At 42.0% G+C, this 20,014-nt stretch overlaps 1 protein-coding gene across 1 annotated transcript in view; it reads right to left on the bottom strand.

Annotated features, from left to right (window-relative positions):
• COL9A2 (collagen type IX alpha 2 chain) overlaps positions 1-20,014 on the bottom strand; it is an 88,548-nt gene that overhangs the window by 60,164 nt on the left and 8,370 nt on the right. The gene's annotated exons all lie outside the window — the stretch shown is intronic.

Raw genomic sequence — 20,014 nt, 5'->3', positions numbered from 1 at the left:
ACTTCAAACATTGTAGGGACGTATGTCATCAACATATAGCAATTAGTAGTAGGATAGGAGTAGTAAGTAGCCTGCGCTGTTGTGCTAGATTCAAGAATTGAAAGTTAAACCAACTTCTTCAACAGGAGAAACACAATATTGTTTTAATATTGAGGTTCTTCTGATGAAGAAGTTGGTTCAACTTCGAAACGTGTTGAGAATAAACCGCATGATCTAATCCCTTACTACGTCCTCCAGAATTCTTGAATCTAGCACAGTAGCTCAAACTATTGCTCCTATCCTCCTACCAATTGTTCTCCACAATGGGATTTCTCGACCTGAGCGTACTGCGGCAGCTGTCATACTTTGATTTCTCAGTTGTGGATTAAACAACACCAAAAGGTTAGCAATTCCTATATCTCTCACCTAGACCAATTTCTCCACTGGATAAGATGCTATTGCGCTTGGTGTCTCCCCCTCTTTTTAATCAATATATAGCAGTAATAATTGTAGTAAAAATATAGATATATCTATATCATTAGTGCAAGGAAAGAGTAGATTAATTATTCATAGTAAACAATAAGATTCCATCTCTTATTTTCTAGGAGCTCTCTAGAAATAGCAACTGCTCCATTTTTACCTGGGAAGTATATAAGCTTTAATAAGTTTTCCAACTTTGTTAGTATCAGCTTCCAAGTTGTGATAATTCGATCTCGATCTATGATAAATGACATTTCCACTTTTAATAGGAACTCTAGTACCTGTGTGTTCCCATGGCTTTTTGTCATGTTGTTATGTTCCTCTTTTGTAAACGAGTAGAATTATTTTTATTATCGCCCACACACCATGATTTAGCATGGATGGATCTTAAAACAAGTCCGGTGAAGTATGCAATGTACTCAAAAGTCTCTAGGAAAGGAAATAACTTAACTGCACACATATAAATCTCATTAGCGGAGAAGAAGAGAAGCCATCTGTGCAATCTAGGAATATCTCGAAGTTTTCTTTATTGTTATCAAAGCTTATCAAATATAAAAAAGTATGATAATTATCAGTGCCAAGGAGCCATTAATTAGTAAGGTATGCTTATATACACTCCTCAAAATTGAAATTGCAACACCAAGAAGAAAAGTTGTGGAATTATGGAAATCAAAGGATTGATAGACATGTTAATGATATGTAAATGATGAAGAAATGGAACCAAAATTTTCAAAACATCTTGATTTATTTGGCATCAAGTATGAAGACCACGAGTAGTAGTACACACACTTACACACCTTGGCTTCTATCACTGTGGTTATTAATGGTTGTCTGAGGAATATTCTGCCATGCTGAATGCCACCTAGGCACACAAATCATCAAGATTCTCTGCTGGCAGCTCCATTTGCAATTGCCGTCTAATGACGTTCCAGATTTGCTTGATGAGAGACAAGACCGAAGACTCTGCAGACCATGGTAGCATGTTTAGACACCGCAAGCTGCTCACCGTAGCATGTGTCCCATGTTGTGGGGCATTGTTGTGTTGCAAAATGGCCCCAAAGACACTTTTGAGAAATGACCATACCACTGGTACCATGACCAAATCATAACACCGATCTGTTAGTGTACCTGAAATAAAGACAAAAGGGGTCTGGCTACCATACAATACTAACATATCTACTGATCCCGTGACTTCTATAATTCCACGTTTCCTTCTTGGTGTTGTTATTTCAATGTTGAGATGTGTATACGAAAGCTAAAGTACAGGTACTTTTCACTAAAATAAAATATCATCAAAAAGTTATCCACAGGATAGGTGATAACTTGCTGATTGTTGAGGGTTGCTCCACTAGGACTTCACTGATCCTGAGAAAGAGGTTCTGGAGTGCCTGCCCCTGCCTGAATGAAATGATGGTCCGTCATGGCACTCACTAATTAACCGGTTCCCGACCGCCCACTGTAGATAAATGTCGGCGCTTGCCGGGCTCTGTGCAGTGCCGACATTTAAAAACGGTGGGTGGTCTCGCAGTGCTCAGGACCCCCAGGGTCCTGCAAGCACTGCGATTCTGGTGCAGAGCATTAGCTCTGACAGGGTACATCATCGGGACCTGATTAGATCAGGTCCCAGTGATGTTAACCCTTTGCTGTCTTCTATATGCTGTGATCTATAGTGATCGCGGCATATAGGAGACAGCAGGAAGAGAGGGGGTCGTCTTACTTACCTCCGAAGACCTCCGTTTCGTTTGAGGACCTGGGGTTGCTATGGCAGCTGGAGATCACATGACCGCCTCCAGCTCTGCCATATATGGTGTCCTTCCTGTCTGACTTCAGCCTGTATGTAGCTGAAGTCAGACAGGAGACTCTGACTGAAACAGTCAGTGAAGATCTCATATAATGTAATATATGTGTATTACATTACATGAGATCAGTGATCAGAAAAATAAAAATTAATGTCCCATACAGGGACTAAGTAAAAATGTAAAAAAAAGTAAAAAAAAAGTTTTTAAACTATTAAAAAAAAAATCACAAAATAAATAAAAATAAATAAATAAAATATTAAACCAATAAATCCGTAAATTATTACAAAACCAAAAAAAGTACACATATTTGGTATCGCCGCGTCCGAAACAACCCGAGCTATAAAACTGTCACACTAATTAACTCCTTCTGTGCACACCGTAATAAAAATAAATAAAAAACGGAGCAAAAAAATATGCTTTTTCATCATATCGCCAAACAAAAAGTGGAAAAAAATGCGATCAAAAAGCAGAATAGAAATAAAAATGGTACCACTGAAAACATCATCTTGTTCCGCAAAAAAAAGCCGCCATACAGCTCCATCAGCCAAAAAATAAAAAAGTTATAGCGCTCAGAATAAAGCAATGCAAAAAAAATATTTTTTTTTCTATAAAATTGTTTTATTGTGTAAAAGCGCCAAAACATAAAAAAAATACAGTAAGTGTAGTATCGCTGTAAACGTACTGACCCGAAGAATAACGCTGCCTGATCACTTTTACCACACGCAGAACGGCATAAAAAAAAACTCAAAAAACAATTCCTGAAGTGTTTGTTTTTGTTAACTTTACCTCCCAAAAAACGGAATAGAAAGCGATCAAAAAATGTCACGTGCCCAAAAATGGTTCCAATAAAAATTTCAACTCGTCCCGCAAAAAACAAGCCGTCACATGACTCTATCGGCCGAAATATGGAAAAATTATAGCTCTCAAAATATGGTGATGCAAAAACTAGATTTTGCAAAAAAAGCGTATTTTAGTGTGTGACAGCTGTCAGTCATAAAAACCCGATATAAATCTGGTATCTCTGTAATCGCACCGACCCGAAGAATAAAGTAATCTAATCAGTTATATCACACTAGGAACGGCATAAAAAATAAATAAAACAAATATTATTCACCTGCTACTGATTTGTTTATTATGTCTCCCAAAGATCCCAGTAAGACTCTGCTCACATTTATCCTGTGCTCTGCGCTGAGCACTTACACCAGAGTTTCCGTGTAAATCTCTGAAATACGTGATTCAGCCAGAACCCATGATGGAAGATTCCCTGTAATGAGGCAGATATAGGCCACTGTGGATGCCGTCTAGCCTGGGATCCCACGGTGTCATTTGTTTTAGGCGTGCATAAAAGTGCGGTTGGCCACAGTTTTGTGCACTTCTGAAAAAAAGGACACCACTAAACAGAGGCCAGACGGAGTCCAGAGTAACTCTGCTGCCTCATTACAGTGAATGGATCCTGCAGGGGTTTCATCTGAATTACATCACTTGGAAAATTAGATGGAAACCCCGATGTAAGTGCTCAGCCTAGAGCGCCGGATAAATGTTACGTAAAATGTTCCCAATAAAAGCTTCAACTCAGTCCTCAAAAAAAGCTAGTCCCCACTCAGGTCCATCATCTGTTAAAAATATAAGGGACTTCCAAGTTACTGGTAGCAGAAAGGCTCTGGAAAAGCAAAATGGTCCTTGCCCCCCAAAAGAAATTCAGAAAATTTTGTGCTCCCAAATCCAAATGCCTATTCTACAATAATTTGTTCTCCAATTGTCAAATAGCGCTCCTTCCCCCTCAAATCTCACCGTATGGTTAAGTGGTACGATACAGCCACATATGGGGTATTGACACTTTTAGAAGAAATTGTGTGACACATTTCGGCACCATTTTTACCCATTGCCTTGTGTGAAAATGTAAAATCTGAGGGTAAAACATTTTTTTGTGGTAAAAATATAATTATGCTTTTTTCACTGCCCAATGGTATAAATTTAAAAATTAAAAAATGCTCACTACTTCCCTAGATGAATTCCTTGAGAGGTGTAGTTTACAAAATGGGGTCACTTGTGGGGGTTTCTGCTGTTTTGGCATGTCAGCGACTCTTCAAATGTGACATGGTGTCTGCTGCCTATCCCAGCCAACATAGCGCTTCTTTCTCTTCCGAACCCTGCCGTACACCAAAGCAGTGGTTTTCCCCCACATATGGGGTATCGGCGTACTCAGGAGAAATTGTACAACAAATTTCATGGTGCAATTTATCCTGTTACCCTTATGATAATGCAAAATTAGGGAATGAAAAACATTTTTTATGGGAAAAATGTGAAAATTTTATTTTTTTACGGCTCAATATTATAAACTTCTGTGAAGCAGCTGGGGGTGCAAGGTGCTCACCACACATCTAGATAAGTTCCCTAAGGGGTATAGTTTCCAAAATGGTGGCACTTGTGGGGGGTTTCCACTGTTTAGGCACATTAGGGGCTCCCCAAATGTGACATGGCGTCCGCTAATTATTCAAACAAATTTTACATTCAAAAAGTCAAATGGCGCTCCTTCCCTTTCAAACCCTGCCATGTGCCCAAACAGTAATTTGCCTCCACATATGGGGTATCGGCGTGTTCAGGAGAAATTGCACAACAAATTTCATGGTGCAATTTATCCTGTTACCCTTATGATAATACAAAATTAGGGAATGAAAAACATTTTTTGAGGGAAAAATGTGAAAATTTTATTTTTACGGCTCAATATTATAAACTTCTGTGAAGCAGCTGGGGGTGCAAGGTGCTCACCACACATCTAGATAAGTTCCCTAAGGGGTCTAGTTTCCAAAATGGTGGCACTTGTGGGGGGTTTCCACTGTTTAGGCACATTAGGGGCTCCCCAAATGTGACATGGCGTCCGCTAATTATTCAAACAAATTTTACATTCAAAAAGTCAAATGGCACTCCTTCCCTTTCAAACCCTGCCATGTGCCCAAACAGTAATTTGCCTCCACATATGGGGTATCAGCGTGTTCAGGAGAAATTGCATAACAAATTTCATGGTGCAATTTATCCTATTACCCTTATGATAATGCAAAATTAAGGGATGAAAAACGGTTTTGTGGGAAAAATGTGAAAATTTTATTTTTACAGCTCAATATTATAAACTTCTGTGAAGCACCTTGGGGTTCAAGGTGCTCACCACACATCTAGATAAGTTCCCTAAGGGGTCTAGTTTCCAAAATGGTGTCACTTGTGGGGGGTTTCCACTGTTTAGGCACATCAGGAGCTCTCCAAACGCAACATGGCGTCCGCTAATTATTCAGACAAATTTTACATTCAAAAAGTCTAATGGCGCTCCTTCCCTTCCGAACCCTGCCATGTGCACAAACAGTAATTTGCCTCCACATATGGGGTATCAGCGTGTTCAGGAGAAATTGCATAACAAATTTCATGGTGCAATTTATCCTATTACCCTTATGATAATGCAAAATTAAGGGATGAAAAACGGTTTTGTGGGAAAAATGTGAAAATTTTATTTTTACAGCTCAATATTATAAACTTCTGTGAAGCACCTTGGGGTTCAAGGTGCTCACCACACATCTAGATAAGTTCCCTAAGGGGTCTAGTTTCCAAAATGGTGTCACTTGTGGGGGGTTTCCACTGTTTAGGCACATCAGGAGCTCTCCAAACGCAACATGGCGTCCGCTAATTATTCAGACAAATTTTACATTCAAAAAGTCTAATGGCGCTCCTTCCCTTCCGAACCCTGCCGTGCGCCCAAACAGTGGTTATCCCTCACATATGGGGTATCAGCACGCTCAAGAGAAATTGCACAAAAAAAATTGGGGTCCATTTTTTCATGTTACCCCTGTGAAAATAAAAAAATTGGGTCTAAAGTAACATTTTTGTGAAAAAAGTTAAATGTTAATTTTTTTCTTCCACATTCCAAAAATTCCTGTGAAGCACCTGAAGGGTTAATAAAGTTCTTGAATGTGGTTTTGAGCACCTTGAGGGGTGCAGTTTTTAGAATGGTGTCACTTTTGGGTATTTTCTGTCATAAAGACCCCTCAAAGTGACTTCAAATATGATGTGGTCCCTAAAAAAATGTTTTTGTAAATTTTGTTGGAAAAATGAGAAATCGCTGGTCAACTTTTAACCCTTATAGCTCCCTAACAAAAAAAAATTTGGGTTCCAAAATTGTGCTGATGTAAAGTAGACATGTGGGAAATGTTATTTATTAACTATTTTGTGTGACATATCTCTCTGATTTAAGGGCATGAAAATTCAAAGTTTGAAAATTGCAAAATTTTCAAAATTTTCGCCAAATTTCCAATTTTTTCACAAATAAACGCAAGTGATATCGAAGAAATTTTACCACTATCATGAAGTACAATATGTCACGAAAAAACAATCTCAGAATCAGGGGAATACGTTGAAGCGTTCCAGGGTAATTACTTCATAAACTGGCAGTGGTCAGAATTGAAAATATTGGCCTGGTCACGAAGGCAAAAACAGGCTCTGGCGCGAAGTGGTTAATTTACAGGTATGGGATAGCTGAGTATGGATTAACTGACAGCTGGGTGTTACTATTCGTATGCGTCTCAACACCAGGGGTCCTTAAAACATGGCTCCTGGGCCCTATTATGTGGCTCTCTGCTGTTTCCTGTGGCCATTTAGGAAAAAAAAAGAAACAAAAATTGAGTATCCAAAAGCTCTGCCAAGGAAGCGAGGAAGAGAAAATAATGTCTAAAAAACTTTTAACAATTATTGAGCTACGCGTTACAGAGCCAGTCCAGACCCTTTATCAGGCTCATACTTATTTGTTTCCTGTGGCCATGGCAGACATACGAAAGTTGCTTGTAAAATTACTTATAGAATGCAGAGGAGGAACCATGATAAGGATATAGTATCATTGCCGCTTCCTACTTCACCTTGCAAGTGATGTCACCCTACTCTCTGCACACAAGCTGCCTCCTCCTCCTCGTTCTGGCACGGCTCGGTCCCTTCAGACTCATTTGTGCTGCTCCTGTTCTCCTGTCACCACATTCTAGCTACCTGCCTCCCACTCGGTATAGTTACATATAATATATATCAACCCACATTGCTCCCCAACTGTGAAATCTAGCATAAGCCAATAAATATCTACACACGATGAAAGTGTCATTGTAATTGAGTAAATGACATACACACACAAGCATATTTCATACTCCATATACAAGCCACAATGCATGGACTGGGTCCACCAGTCTCATAAATGCCTATGGATCAGTTATTTTTGGTCAAGGGGCCAAGATCCGGGGAATTACAGTTTATATATGGTGAGTGAAATATTCTCCATGTTATAATGCAACCTAATGTGGCTTAGGGTATATCTCTCTCAACAGGGTCAGTGGTAACCCAAAGAAACCATGGCGATATATCTGTTCTGGGCTGTTCTGAATAGTTTAGCCTGTAAAAGTTGACTAGGCCTTACTTTTTTTGTAGATCATATGTGATGAATTACTAAATGAGAAAATACTGAATATTATCTGTATTTTATTTATGTCTGGTATTTGGTCTATTTGTATTTTGTTGTGTAAATACAAACCATCCATATTTTTAGGGTTCCAAGCTTCTAGAAGAATATGGTACCATATATATTATCAGGACAAGCCCACTGACCTACAATTGTGTAACTTCATTAAAGGGATATTCTCAAGTTCTTAAATTGCTTTAACTAGTTAAATAGCATGAAAATAAGCAAGTTTGCAATTAACTTGCTTTTTCTATCTGCTTTCATTCTTCTGCGATGAGAGATTTTATTTTTATTGTGTACAGCTGATTTCCATGTAGTTTGGCCTCTAGATCATGGTGCAGTAGTTACATCCCAGGAGAGGAGTTAACTCTTAACATCCCAGTCAGCTCTCTCCTGCTCACTGATTTTTATAGGTTAACTGCTCACCTCCCTAATCTCTCTCTCATCTAAATAGATGCAGTTATAAATCACCAGCCTCTCTGCTTTCAGAGCAGGTCTCCTAAGCACATCTCTGGTCTCTCGCAATCCAGAGCTGTGTTCTTGTTGAAATGCTCTGTTATCTCTATGTGCCAGTACAGTGATAGTATTGTACGCTCCGGAACAAACCACCGATGGCTGAATGTATTACAGCAGAACTTGTGCTGAGCTTTGTAGTTCTTCTAATATTACAGTTCTACTATCACCAGATCTGTCACTCAAAAAAGAGAGCACATCATGTTAGAAACCATGAAGTAAAGAGATTGCATTGCTCTGAACTGCTCAAGAGACCACTTGAGAATACCCCATTTATAGCTCATGGGAATCAGTTCACCAGAATTGTTACTGTTATTGAGTCCGGTGCTTCTCCCCGTTATCCATGTCCTCCTGGTTTTATTATTCTAATAGGGACTTGAAGAATATATATTTTATTGTATAATACTTAACTATACAGTTATATGAAAAAGTTTGGGCACCCCTATTAATCTTAAGCTTAATGTTTTATAAAAATTGGTGTTTTTGCAACAGCTATTTCAGTTTGATATATGTAATAACTGTTGGACACAGTAATGTTTCTGCCTTGAAATGAGGTTTATTGTACTAACAGAAAATGTGCAATCTGCATTCAAACAAAATTTGACAGGTGCATAAGTATGGGCACCTCACCAGAAAAGTGACATTAATATTTAGTAGATCCTCCTTTTGCAAAAATAACAGCCTCTAGTCGCTTCCTGTAGCTTTTAATGAGTTCCTGGATCCTGGATGAAGGTATTTTTGACCATTCCTCTTTACAAAACAATTCCAGTGCAGTTAAGTTTGATGGTCGCCGAGCATGGACAGCCCTCTTCAAATGATCCCACAGATGTTCAATGATATTCAGGTCTGGGGACTGGGATGGCCATTCCAGAACATTGTAATTGTTCCTCTGCATGAATGCCTGAGTAGATTTGGAGCGGTGTTTTGGATCATTGTCGTGCTGAAAGATCCATCCCCTGCGTAACTTCAACTTTATCACTGATTCTTGAACATTATTGTCAAGAATCTGCTGATACTGAGTGGAATCCATGCGTCCCTCAACTTTAACAAGATTCCCGATGCCGGCATTGGCCACACAGCCCCAAAGCATGATGGAACCTCCACCAAATTTTACTGTGGGTAGCAAGTGTTTTTCTTGGAATGCTGTGTTTTTTTGCCGCCATGCATAACGCCTTTTTGTATGACCAAACAACTCAATCTTGGTTTCATCAGTCCACAGGACTTTCTTCCAAAAAGAAATTGGCTTCTCCAAATGTGCTTTTGCATACCTCAGCCGACTCTGTTTGTGGCGTGCTTGCAGAAATGGCTTCTTTCGCATCACTCTCCCATACAGCTTCTCCTTGTGCAAAGTGCGTTGTATAGTTGACCGATGCACAGTGACACCATCTGCAGCAAGTTGATGCTACAGCTCTCTGGAGGTGGTCTGAGGATTGTCCTTGACTGATCTCACCATTCTTCTTTTCTGCCTTTCTGATGTTTTTCTTGGCCTGCCACTTCTGGCCTTAACAAGAACTGTCCCTGTGTTCTTCCATTTCCTTACTATGTTCCTCACAGTGGAAACTGACAGGTTAAATCTCTGAGACAGCTTTTTGTATCCTTCCCCTGAACAACTATGTTGAATAATCTTTGATTTCAGATCATTTGTCAGTTGTTTTGAGGAGCCCATGATGCCACTCTTCAGAGGAGATTCAAACAGGAGAACAACTTGCAAGTGGCCACTTTAAGTAGCTTTTCTCATGATTGCATACACCTGGCTATGAAGTTCAAAGCTCAATGAGGTTACAAAACCAAAAAAAGTGCTTTAGTAAGTCAGTAACAAGTAGGTAGGAGTATTTAAAACAAGAAAATGATAAGGGTGCCCATACTTATGCACCTGTCAAATTTTGTTTGAATGCAGATTGCACATTTTCTGTTAGTACAATAAACCTCATTTCAAGGCAGAAACATTACTGTGTCCAACAGTTATTACATATATCAAACTGAAATAGCTGTTGCAAAAACACCAATTTTAAGAAAACATTAAGCTTAAGATTAATAGGGGTGTCCAAACTTTTTCATATAACTGTAGGTGTCTGCTAATCTTTTCTGTGTATAGAAGATGCTTTGAACCCTGCTATGGATAACATGATTGTTTTTTCTGATTCCATTTGCAAACATGCAGCTGTGATCATGCTAATCTGTGATAGAATAGAGTAAAAAATACTGTGAGAATTGAAACCCACAGGGTTATTCCAGCTCATATGGACTAAAAAATTAATTAAAGAGGTTTTCCAACAAATAACTGCATGATAAATACATGATAACTACATGATAAATGTATGATTGCTGAAGGAACCATCAATGGGACCTTTACTGATCACTGGAAAAGGGGATTCCAAGACGCCTGTTTTTCCTCATTACGCAACAGAGATCAGAAGTGGGGATAGTCAAACATGACAGACATAGTTGATCACTGTACTGGGTTGTTGCCAGAATAAATAGGCCAAGGCTATCCTGGTGTTGCCACCTGACCTCCATACTGTTTTAAAGATCCTACAGTGTTACAAAACATTTGGTAGAAGGTCTGAAGCTGGCTGACAATAGAAACAAGGTAGTGGCTCTGAGTAAGTGTTGAATCACGATGGGGTTCTACACAGCTCCTGCAGTACATCTGAAACATATTAGGAATTATTTTATTTTTATGGAATTCACTGTGTGGTATAATGAATCTTTATTCTACAGGTCAATTCAATAAGAGATACACAATTTCTATAGTTTTTTTATGTTGTTTAAGACTTTTGCACAATAAATAGTTTTAAGGCCCTCTTTACACGTTCGTATAATACCGATACCATAAAAAAATAGTACTAGGGTCATCAGTGTTTTGGATTGGTGTGCCATCAGTGAGCCATCCATGTGCCATCCAGTTTTTTCCAGTGTGGCTTAAAAAAAAATCAATTCCAAAGCTTCTCCTATACTTAGCAATGTTAAACACATACAGCACATGTACGGCACTTGGATGACACACAGAACCATAGACTTTAATTGGCCCTTGTCATCGTGCTGCTGGTTAAAAATGGACGGGTCTCCATGTGGATTGCATGAACACATGGTCCGTGAAAACACACATACATGTATGCAGCACAATAGATTATAATGGGTATGTGTGGCATCAGTGAAAAAAATGGATGCCACACATACCTGAAACACGTGTAGAACAGGCAAGAAAGCTTGTAAAAAGACTTCAACATGACGTTTCAAGGATGGAGCGAGAATGCCATCTACTGGCCAGATACAGTCAAGCGGAACCAAAATATGCAAGGGAAGTTGCAGGGAGGGTAGGTTCAGACGCTGGACCCGATCAGGTGACTTCCAGGAAGGAGTTCTAGGAGATAAGAGGCCAGCGCACAAAACCTGAGGGGTCTTTGGCGCCAAGCAGCAGAAAGGAGCAGACGTGCTCCCTGCGTCCTGAGAAACCCCGCGTGACAGGCCAAATCCAGAGGCCTGAGAGGTGCTCCAGCCGGGCACCGGTAAAAGAGCTCCGGATCCCTCACAGTTGTGACCCAAGTGCTGTGCCTGCTGAGGGGACTAGGAACCTGATCGCGGTGCTGAGTGAGTTCGCGGAACCCGACGTCGCCCGCCGACAGACGAGGCCTGGACCCCTTATCCAAGGCTCGAGAGACTGCCTCCAACGGCCAAGCAGAGAGGAGTTGAGAGACGGTTGCCCCAGGAAAGTCACGCCAGCGGAAGCAGAGGAGCTGCATACGTGAGCAGGGCCGTCACTTCCACTGTTCACCCACGGTACCGGGGACAATTGGGTTTATGTACTCAGGTTGGGAGGGGAACGGTTGGGGCTAAAGTAGCACAACGTGATCTAATTGAATTTGTCCGGAAGAGACTCACGGCCTAGCGGGAATAACCGGTGACCCCCGCTAGGGCCAAATGCACAGTTAAAGAACTTGCGTGGTGTCTCCCATGATTGAGGGCATCACCTTACTTTGAGAGACTGCGCCTTACTTTAAGAGACTGCGCCTTACTTTGAGAAATTTCGTATTTTGCTGATATTTCAAACCACTGTTCATTACCCTTGTTGCTAATCCCTTGTTTCAGAATACCTGTTGTATAAAACTGTTTACAATCATCTCTGACGGTTCTCGCCTTGTGTCTCTGTGCGTTGCATTCCGGCACCTGCATTACACACGGACATGTGAAGGGGGCTTAAATGGAATCTGTTAGAAGGATCAACCATCCTAGGTAATTTAGATGGGCATGTTGGTTATAGGAAGCTGAATAAAATGATACCTTGTTATCTGCGATCTGATGTCTTATTCCAGAGAAATCCAAATTTTTTTTATATGTAAATGACCTCTTCCAGGCTATGGGGAGGATCCTGCCTAGAAGATAACTCCGACTGCAGAGATTATTTTACATGAAGGGAGAGTTATCAGTGTGAGACAAGTAACTAACACAGAACAGGAAAGATTAAATTTGTCTTCTAGCTAACACATTTTTTGCTTCTCTCTCAGTTCTACTGTATTGCAACAATATTACTACCCTGACTGCCTGTGAGTGGGAAGCTGAAGCTGAGAGGAACCTGCAGATGTGTCAGGTATACACACAGGTCAAAAGTGAGATCAGGATAGCAGAGAGCAAACATTACACATCACATTGGTAATTTCCCCTTCATGTAATACAACCCCTGGAAAAAGGATGGAATCACCGGGCTCGGAGGATGTTCATTCAGTTGTTTAATGTTGTTGAAAAAAAGCAGATCACAGACATGGCTCAAAACTAAAGTCATTTCAAATGGCAACTTTAGGGCTTTAAGAAACACTAAAAGAAATCAAGATTAAAAATGTGGTACTCAGGAAGGGTAATTTTTTTCAGACCAAGCAAAGGGAAAAGATTATGGAATCACTCAATTCTGAGGAAAAAATTATGGAATAACAGAGCTAATCGTGGGGTTTGGTAATATTTATTTTACTCAGTTCGAAGAGCGTATGCAAAGGTCCAGTAAGAGGATATTTGTGGACATCACCATAAAATGTTGAGCAAAGTTTTAAAGAGAACCTGACACCTCAGAAAATACTATTTACCTGCAGATATACTATTTACCTGCAGGCTTCATTTTTTGATAGAGTTACAATGCTGCCGCTCTCAAAGTGCAGCTACTGGGAGAAAATGAAATTATTTTCTACCGGGAGTGGCCTGTTTTTCAGTTATGAGGGCTCAATACACAGTCAGCGCTCAGAACACAGTGAGCTGTGAATCAAAGTGGCGGGGCATACTTACAGCTGCCACTCTCCCTGTACTAACTAGTGAATGTAGTCACGCCGAGGACGCCTCTATGACTGAAAGACAATGGTTCCTGGGAGAAAATATGTTCATTTTCTCCTGTTAACTGCACTTTCAGTCAGACGGCCAGGCACCAATGTAATGCTATTTACCTGCAGATTAACCCTATATATCTGAAGGTAAATAGCATTTTTCAAGGTGACATATTCCCTTTAATTATTATTGTTAAAAATAACACCAACATCAACATATGTAAAAATGCATTAATAGTTTTAAATTGCTGGTAATGCTTATATCACCATCTAGTGGTTGAGATTGATACTGCAGCCACTTTTCCTCTACAACTTTTGGTAGCTAATTTACTAGCAATATTCTCATATTGTCAATCCTTTTTTATCTCCTGAGTTGCACCCATACATCCATAAACAAACAATTACGGATGGTGTATCACGCGATCGCCAGTCAAACCACTGGTATAGAACAAACTCTACTGTCTCTCTTGTCTAAGTGACCTACTGTGAACTACACCCATCAAATTCTTCATGGTAGCTCTTAGACACCTCTCTTCCCATCCAGCTGTAACCTTCTTGTTCCTGTTTATGTCCCTCTATGCAAAGAGCATTGCTGTTGTGCAGATATATAATTGGGGTCTTCATAGTTTAGCTGCAGAGTTGCAACCCTGTAGACTCATACTGTCTGCCTTTACTACCTGTACGTGCTGTGTAAACACCTATAAAGAAATGTGTATAGCAAAGATGAAAGTATAAATATAATTTTTTTGTAACAATATTTCAATAGACAAATGTAAAAATAGGGGAAACACTAGAGGGTGAGAGACACAGCAGCAGGAGATTAAATATAAAACATATTATTAAACATGACCCATGTCAGTTGACTCATCCTCTCTGTCTAGCTATCGCCCCATATCACTTCTCCCCTATGCCTCAAAACTACTGGAACAACACGTTCATTTTGAACTGTCCTCCCACCTCTCCTCTTGCTCCCTCTTTGACCGCTTACAATTTGGCGTCCGACCTCATCACTCCACTGAAACTTCCCTGACTAAAGTAATCAAAGACTTACTAACTGCCAAATCCAAGCGACACTACTCTGTCCTCCTGCTCCTGGACCTGTCATCTGCCTTCGACACAATGGACCATTCCCTCTTACTACAGACTCTCTCATCTCTTGGCATTACAGACTTGGCCCTATCTTGGATCTCTTCATACCTAACAGACCGGACATTCAGTGTCTCCCACTCACACACCACCTCCTCATCTCGACCCCTATCTGTCGGTGTCCCCAAAGGCTCAGTTCTAGGGCCCCTGCTCTTCTCCATCTACGTCTTCAGCCTGGGACAGCTCATAGAGTCTCACGGCTTTCAGTACCACCTCTATTCTGATGACACACAGATCTACCTCTCTGGACCCGATATCACCTCCTTACTAACCAAAATCCCACAATGTCTGTCTGCTATTTCATCCTTCCTCTCTGCTAGATTTCTAAAACTTAGCATGGATAAAACTGAATTCATCATCTTTCCACCATCTCACTCAACCCTCCCCTTCCAGTGGACCTATCACTTAAAGTAAATGGCAGCTCAATCTCCCCAGTCCCGCAAGCTCGCTGCCTCGGGATAACCCTGGACTCTGATCACTCCTTCAAACCACATATCCAAGCCCTTTCCACTTTCTGCCGACTCCAACTCAAAAATATCTCCAGGATCCGCACATTCCTTACTCAAGAATCTGCAAAAACACTAGTGCACGCCCTCATCATCTCCAGCCTCGACTACTTCAACATCCTGCTCTGTGGCCTTCCCTCTAACACTCTCGCACCCCTCCGATCTATCCTAAACTCTGCTGCCAACTAATCCACCTGTCCCCCTGCTATTCCCCGGGCCTTCCCCCTCTGTCAATCCCTTCACTGGCTCCCCATTACCCAGAGACTCCAATTCAAAACCCTAACTTTGGCATACAAAGCCATCCACAACCTGTCTCCTCCATACATCTGTGACCTAGTCTTCCGGTACTTGCCTACACGCAACCTCCGGTCCTGACAAGATCTCCTTCTCTACTCCCCTCTTATCTCCTCTTCATACAAGAGCATGCAAGATTTCTCCCGTGCATCCCCCCTACTCTGGAACTCTCTACCCCAACATATCAGACTCTCACCTACCGTGGAAACCTTCAAAAGGAACCTGAAGACTCACCTCTTCCGACAAGCCTACAACCTGCAGTAACCCTCGGTCCACCATACTACAGCATGACCAGCTCTACCTTCACCTACTGTATCCTCACCCATCTCTTATAGACTGTGAGCCCTCGCGGGTAGGGTCCTCTCTCCTCCTGTACCAGTCAGTGACTTGTATTGTTCAAGGTTATTGTAATTGTTTTTTATTATGTATACCCCTTTTCACATGTAAAGCACCATGGAATAAATGGCGCCTAATAATAAATAATAATAATGTGTAAATATGGATGGACGATCCAAAACAAGTGCATGAAGTATGGGAAGATGACAAAAGGTAAAGATGGATATGCACAGCAACAGTTAAATAATGTTTATAAATATATTAAGCTGCATATACAGTCCTAAAAAGAATAAAATAAATCATAGAATCCAAGATCAAAGTATTTTTACTCACGTCCTCCTCCTGCTGGAATGGCGCCATTTAGTATTTCCTCTATTTTTAACATTTGTCTTTGAAATACTGTTACAATAAACTTATATTTATACTTTCATCTTGACAAAAAACAGGTTTTTGCCAGGTAGACTTTGCACCCACACTCTTTCTGGTGCTGCTTCTGCTTTTTTCTTTTTGTACTTTGTTACTCTTTTGTAAACATTTTCTGATACTCATCATTACTGTCTTTTATTATAACTTTCATAACTTTACACCATTTTTTGATAGCTGCTTTGTTTTTCTACCTGTACGTACTGTGTGCAGAATCTCCAGTGTATTCCTGAGAGGCAGCGCCCTACAATACTGCCGCTTGGGGTAGACAATAGTACCATGTACATAACCCTAAAGGGATTTTCCACTTTTAATAAAAAGAGGTTCCCAAAACACTGGTGCTGTCTCTATTACAGCAGTAAAGGCGGGGGCAAACATACCAATGGTACAACTTGTGCAACCACACAGAGGCCTAATATGTAAGAGGACCCACTTCGACCTCTACAGCAGCGAGCAGATCTGTCACAGACACATAAAGGACTGGACCCATATACCATCCTTATACCTCTTCTGTGTCCGCCTCCATGCAGAAGTGACATCAAAAGAACCATTTGGGGTCCACTTTTCTATAAGTGGAAAACCCCTTTAAACTACACTAAAGATGGTCATAAATTATAAAATGATTCAGCCAAAAGTTACCAGCCCCAGGCAGCTTTATCCAGCAATGTTGAATAGCACTCCATTACAAGAAATCATATCACTAATAGTAAGCGTTTACTGAATTTTGTACGCATGATATTGGTCTCCACCTTCTAATACCTTAAAGTGTCATTGTCATTTTAATTTTTATTTTATAAATCAATAGTACACATGAAAATAAAAAACTTTGTAACATATCTTATCACAGAAATCTGCTTCTTCCCCCCCCCTTGATCAGTCATTCTCAAAGTTCTGAATTCACAGAATTTCACAGGTAAAATGTATATTCAGTGAGGACAGATTGTTACATTACTAAGATAGGAGATGACAGCTGCTACTGATAAGATTCTATAGGTAACTTTATACAGCACGTGTATGCTGCATATTATCAGAATTTGGTGGAAAATCTGCATGGTATTACTGTGGCAACAAGTTGGATGAGATGTTATCAGATCTCATCCTTATGCTGTTTAACATATCCACACATTATCCGCCTGGAAATTCTCATGTGGTGTGGATTTTGAATATGCAATATGTCAAATTGTGCTTGAGATTTTTGTAACGCACGCAGGTGGCTTACTTGGTTAGTGGACCCACTGTGCCACGGGGCCGGGCTTACCTAAGAGGGGCGTAGCTAAGCGGCTACCAGGTGTTCACTGTAGCTCCTGCAGGTAGCCGCCAGGTACCACTCCTAGGCAGTCCCCGGTAATGCAGCTGCTGACCCCAGAGGTCAGGTACGTAGACACGGAAAGGACTAGGGCTTCGTTCAGACTACTAAGTTTTGGATCCTCTGTAGAACAGTTACTGACATGGACACAGACTCGGACTCCATTCAGACTACTAGGTTGAGGATCCTCTGCAGAATGTTTTTTGACACATAGTCCCAGACAAGGTTGATTTGGAGACTGGTTGTAGTGTGGCGCCCCTGAGGGTTCAGTCGCCACAGAGGTACTGCACCTCACCCAGAGGTGTAGCACCTCCTTCTTTCAGGTAAGGATGGAGTACTGCCCCGGGACCCCAACACCTGCACTCAACACTACACTACTCCAGGCCGGCTGGAAGGGCATTATGCACTTCTTCTGCTGCCCTGTCCCTGGCTGGAGTGGGGGGAACCAAAGTGAGGGGGAACCAGTAGTGGGTGTGGGTGGAGGACGTAGAACAGGGGAGCACTTAGAGAATAGATATATAAAGGGAAGCCATCTTGGGTAGGCGTGGAGTCAGAAAGAGAGAAGGGGAGAGGAGCAGTCTGAGGAGCAGAGTCTCTTCAGGAGCTATGCTCCATATTGGGGCCTAGTAAGAGAGGCCCAGGAGTGAGAGGGGAGTCAGGGAGGAAGGCTCCGGTAACAGAAGGGATCCCAGGGGTACGGTGAGTGCAGGACGGCACCCGTATGCCCGAATCTGCCAAGCGTCAGAGGGATCAGGCCACTGGAAGGGAACCGGCCCCTGGACCAGCAGTGTTACTCCAGGTCTCGACTGGAAAACCGGAGGCTTCTGCACTTCCATGGTGCAGTTGCCACAACCTCACCCAAGTCGCCGTGAAGGGCACCAAGTAGGACCGGGAACTCCAATTTGCCCAGAGGGATCTCAGAATACCCTATTGGGACTTTGTGTGGGGGAGCGCAGGGCAGGAGGGAGAAGACCCAGCGCGGGAAGTCGGTCAAGGAAGGAACATAAAGAAAGGGGGTCCCGTTAAGTGCTTCTGATATACTTGAGGGAGTGCTGGACCCCTGCCTGGCAAACGCAGTGCGACGCGGGAGGCTGACACCTGGACAGTGTACCCGAGGAACCTAAAAGAACTGAGTAAACTCAGATGACTGCACTCTACTGTCTCCGTCAGTTATTTCTACCACGATACCGCGCCTGCACTACAACGCCCAGCATTACCATCTGCATCCCCTTCATCAACACTGCCCCGGGGACCCGCTCCGCCTGTGGGGAGCAGAAACATCCCAGCTGCCATCCCATCACCCCCCGGAGGTCTGCAGCAGCTCTGGTACTTATTACCGGGAACCACAGGTGACGTCACGAGATAAAACTGTTAACAATCCCCTTTTTAAAGAGTGACCCCAGGGTACGGGCCCGGGAGCCGACTGCCGTGACATCTCACAGAAGGTGAAGGCTCGGGAACCGAGTTTCCCTCATATTCCCCCTGGGCGAGTCAGTAGCAGTCCAGATATACGGGGTAGTCGGATAAGCACTTGTTCAGACACACAGGTCTCAGATACTGATTCTAGGACTGGCAGCACACGGACCAGGAGACGATGTTCAAGACTTGTCGCACAAGGATCAGGGACTTTGGGTTCAGGACTGGCCGCACAAGGACCCTTGTTCAGGACTGGCCGCACAAGGACCAGGGACTTCGGGTTCAGGACACTGGCCGCACAAGGACCAGGGATGTCAGAACATGCTGACATGTTCCCTTTAACTGCAATATGCAAATCACTATAATCCTGTAAGACATCTGTGATCTATCTCGATAGCACAGTTGCCAGATCAGTGCAAATAATGGCCTACACACAAAAAAGTGACAAAAAAGACATTTCTAGACAATAATGGCAAGACTCCAAATTCTTCCAAACTTTTTACCTACTGTTTAAGCAGATGTCCTGGAAGTTGAAACAGAAAAATTCAAGTACAGGGCATAGCACCCTTGCTATTACTTTATCTCTTACATTATTTAAAGGGAATCTGTCACCCCTGGGAGATTTGAGACCTCTACTATGGGCATACAGGGTATAGAAAAGTAAATCTATACTTACCTGTATGGCCCATGGTAGAGGTTTACTTGCAGAGAAATGTGTTTTTATAAAAATCTGTTTTTACATGCTTGGCATCCGGGGGACACCAAGAGATCACTGCCTATCTGATTAGGAAGCCCAGAAATCCTCGCCTATCGGTTTATTTAGCATATCCCCCCCCCCCTCCCCTGCACATCACAGGGCCCTGTGGCGTGCACTCGTCTCACTCACTGCCCGTGCATGCGCACATCGCCGCTATCATCAGGAGCGCTTTTTTTTCCTCCCGGCCCAAGTTTACTCTACAGTGTTCTAGTGCGCAGGTGTCGGGGAGTCACTTCCGGATGCCTGTGCACTAGAACACTGTAGAGACAAACGG

The sequence above is a fragment of the Phyllobates terribilis genome, unplaced genomic scaffold (assembly GCF_046119375.1).
Source record: "Phyllobates terribilis strain yellow unplaced genomic scaffold, ASM4611937v1 Scaffold_2__4_contigs__length_985480577, whole genome shotgun sequence".
In the NCBI taxonomy this organism is placed as follows: domain Eukaryota; kingdom Metazoa; phylum Chordata; class Amphibia; order Anura; family Dendrobatidae; genus Phyllobates; species Phyllobates terribilis.
This window is presented reverse-complemented; position numbering and strand designations above follow the sequence as displayed.